General features: G+C 42.2%; 1 pseudogene; it reads right to left on the reverse strand.

The window, feature by feature from the left end:
* Window positions 1–1,066: 1,066 nt before the first annotated feature.
* LOC129553033 (syntaxin-8 pseudogene) lies at window positions 1,067–1,669 on the reverse strand (annotated as a pseudogene).
* Between the last annotated feature and the right edge of the window lie 2,605 nt (window positions 1,670–4,274).

Consider the following 4,274-nt stretch of genomic DNA (forward strand, 5'->3'; position numbering starts at 1 on the left):
CACTCTGTCCACTTATCCTGTTTCATTTCCTCAAGCCACTCATCACCATCTGACCTTATCTTGTTCATTTCCAGTTTAGTCATCATCATTGCATGTCTTTTCCCAACTAGAGTATAAACCTCTACAAGGGACTCTCTCTGTCCTGAGTCCACAAGGCTTAGAACAGGATCTGGTACATAGGAGATATTGAGTAAATATATTAAATATATATTTATTTATTTATTTTTGGCGGCACTGGGCTTCGTTGCTCCATGTGGGCTTTATCCAGTTATCCTGACTGGGGGTTGTTGTGATGTGTGGGTCCTAGAGTGTGGGCTCAGCTGTGGTGCACGGGCTTAGTCGCCCCACGGCATGAGGAATCTTCCCTGGAAAAGGTTCAAACCCGTGTCCCCAGCACTGGCAGGTGGATTCTTAACCACTGGGCCACCAGGAAAGTCCAGATAAATGTTTTTTGACTGAATAAACATTTCTTTAGGTATACAGTTGACAAATATGCCCCATAGACCACACCCTATATGAGCAGCATCAACATTTCAGGAGCTGTAGTGAGTCCCCTTTACAGGTTCCAGAAATTTCTCCTAAAGAAGTTTCAAATAAAGGGAGTTCCCTGGTGGTCCTGATGTTTAGGACTCAGTAAGTGCTGTGGCCTGGGTTCAATCTCTGGTCCGGGAACTAAGATCCTGTAAGCCGCTTGGTGAAGCCAAAAAAATAAAATAAATTTAAGAAAAATAAAGTAAGAAATTTCAAATAACATTAGAAAAGCCGTCATGTGGAAGACATGGTAGAGGATAAGAGAACTATGTCTTATAACCAACAGAATGTCATGGGAAGTTAGTTGTCCACTTAGAGTGTATCTGCTTCATACCGACCCAATTCAGGTGACTTTTCTAGGGTTAGAATTCCTTGTTGTAAATTACAAGCTCATTTCTAAAGTTTGGGAACACAAGAGGTAAAGAGCCCCAAGAAGTTAAAATTAGATGTGAGAACACAACATTTGCTCTATTTGGTTAATGTTTACTTTTCCCTCTTTCTTTCTTTTTTTTTGAGGTCAGAACTTTGGGGGAATTTATTGAGAGCGGCTTTCAGGTACCAAGAGGATGCTTGGCTTTACTCCATCATTGGCAGGTGTCCTGGTTGGTGGTCTCTTGATGGCCATTAGTTGGTCGGCCAGACTGCAACTACCACGATGGCCACGAGCACCAGTAAATCACCATTATCATCCCACAAGACGTGGACTTCCTGTCCACCAGATTCACATGCCTGGTTTCAGTGCCAAGTTTCTCATCGGTATTCTCCACCAGGTTGGCAAGGTCATCAATTGTCTCGTTTTGCTCATCCAGTTCGTTCCCAATTTCCTGCCCCATTCATTTGTTTCTGGCGACTTATGATCGAGGAAAGGGCATCGAGGCCTGCATCCTGTTCTTGGATAATTTTCTGCTGCTGTTGCCGGATTTCATCAAAACCCAAACCTCTGGTCTCCTCTGGCTCCTCCAAGAGCCGAGGGTTGGGTGCTCCTCGCTTGACCCCTCCAGTCATCAGGTTGGACCTTGGTTGTATTTTCACCATTTCTTTCATACTGATTTCGCTGCTGAATTTTCTCGGCAATCTCTAGTGCAATTTGGCAGGTAGAATCGTAGGTGGAGAACCAGGGGTCCAGGGCCATGGTGCAGTCTCCCTCTTTCTGAAAATATTCAGGAAGGCAAGTTCTTGAAAAAGCTTTGTGAGGCCAATTTTCAACTGCAACGGATGACTGATGAAACCCCCCCAAAAAAAAACAGCTCTCAAATCTTTTTCTCTGCATCATCCATAGAATTATGGAAATACTGTTTCTGGATCAAGACCATCTCTCCCTCTTTAGATGATAAGCTCTACTTACTCTGATCCCATAATCTTCTATTAGTGTTTGGGAAATATTACATACAAAGCAAAAAGCCTAGAGATGGGTATCCAACCACCTTTTAAGAAAGTCCCTAAACTCTATTATACTTTGAAATAAAGTTTTTATTATAAAATAGAAAATTCCTACCAAAAAGTGTATAAACCATATGTGTACAGTTTAATAACTTAATGACTTGTTGTAAGGCTCACAGCCATGTAACCTGCAAACAGGTGAAGAAACAGACTACTGACAGCTCACCCCAGGAGCATCTGCACTCCTATTTTCCCAACCTTACCCTCCCTTTCCTCCCATAGGTAACCACTCTCTTGGCTTTTATTGTAACAATTTCTTTGCTTTCCTTCATTGCTTTGCTATTTCCATTTGAATCCCCAAGTGATGCAGTTTAGTTTTGCCTGTTTTTGAACTTTATATATGTGGAACCACACTGTATGGGGGGTGTGGGGGCTGCGTGCATGCTCAGTTGTGTCTGAGTCTTTTGCGACCTCATGGACTGTAGCTTGCCAGGCTCCTCTGTCTATGGGATCTTCCAGGCAAGAATACTGGAGTGAGTTGCCATTTCTTCCTCCAGAGGATCTTCCTAACCCAGAGATCCAACCTCGTCTCCTGTGTCTCCTGCATTGCAGGCAGATTCTTTACCACTGAGCCACCTGGGAAGCCTGTATGGGAGGGATGGGGACAAAAGAAATAATGCTAAACTATAGTAAAACTGTTAAGAACATTAGTTCTGGAAGTAGATGAACTGTGTTTGAATCCTGACTATAATTTAGCAGAAATCTTGAGTAAATGATCAAAAGTTCCTGAGCTTTCAGTTTTTCAAAAGTGGGGGAAATAATAACAGTTCATAAAATTGCCATAAACAAAAAGCAAAGTTCATAAAGCACATAGAACAGTGCCTGGCATAGGGACATCTTTTCTTCTCTAAAACTGCGTACTAGGAAGTTTCCTGGTGATCTAGTGGTTTCAGTGCTTTCACTGTCATGGCCTAGGTTCAGTCCCTTGTCAGGGAACTGAGATCCTACAGTCTGAGTGGTGCAACCAAATCCAGAATAAATGATGGTGGTTATTATTTTTCTACTTGTTGAAGTTCCAGTTCAAGTGTTGACTTTATTTAATTTTAGATTCTTCCAGCAGGATCTTGCTTAATACATAGGAACTGAGGAGACAGAGGTTTATTCACCAAGTGTCATCATCCTCTCAGAAATTGCCTTCCTGGTGACTTCCTCATAAATTCCTCCATAAATCCATCAAGGAAAATGTAGTATATGCAGTGGGAGCCTCCCATCTAGAGAATGGGTGGGGAATTTAGAGCCTTCAAGCAACTCGGAACTGAGTTGCCTTTGAACAAATGACAATCATAGAATTCATCCAGGAAGCAGGTGAGGCAGAGTAGAAATATTCTAATCCCCCATCTGTTCCCCTCTAAGACTAGGTACTAGGGAGTTCCCTGGTGGTCTAGTGGTTAGCATTCAGTGCTCTCACTGTCATGGCCTAGGTTCAATCCCTTGTCAGGAAACTGAGATCCTACAATCTGAGTGGTATAACCAAACGAACAAATAAACAAAAAGGCCACAAGCTAGAGATGTTAGCCTTGACATGCTATTAAGAATGTGTGGTTTTCACAATGGCAGCAGGCTATCTGAGAGATGCACACAATTCCACAGGCATGATGGATGTAGGAATCAGGGTTCAATACATTCATTCACTCAACATATATTTAAAGAATAACTGTGTGACACGACAGGGACTATTTCAGGCAGATGGGATACAGCAATGACTGATTAAATGTATCAAGACATTTTCTTGCCCAGCGTATGATTTATCTTGGTGAATGGTCCACATGCCTGCCAACAATCTTATGATGAGTATTACTTATTGTCATCCCAAATTCACAGTGGAGAAAAATCAAACTTATGCATTTAGATTCCCTTCCAGATAATAGGTGGCAACACTGAGATTTTTTTTGTAATTTATTTATTTTAATTGGAGGCTAATTACTTTACAATATTGTAGTGGTTTTTGCCATACATTGACATGAATCAGCCATGGGTGCACATGTTCCCCATCCTGAACCCCGCTCCCACCTCCCTCCCCATCCCATCCCTCAGGGTCATCCCAGTGCACCAGCCCTGAGCACCGTCTCATGCATTGAACCTGGACTGGCGATTCGTTTCACATATGATAATATACATGTTTCAATGCTATTCTCTCATATCATCCCACTCTCACCTTCTCCCACAGAGTCCAAAAGTCTCTTCTTTACATCTGTGCCTCTTTTGCTGTCTCGCATATAGGGTCATCGTTACCATCTTTCTAAATTCCATATATATGCATTAAAATACTGTACTGGTGTTTTCCTTTCTGACTTACTTCACTC

This window comes from Moschus berezovskii, chromosome 18 (genome assembly GCF_049115385.1).
Source record: "Moschus berezovskii isolate FMDL1 chromosome 18, NW_MosBer_1.0, whole genome shotgun sequence".
Classification (NCBI taxonomy): Eukaryota; Metazoa; Chordata; class Mammalia; order Artiodactyla; family Moschidae; genus Moschus; species Moschus berezovskii.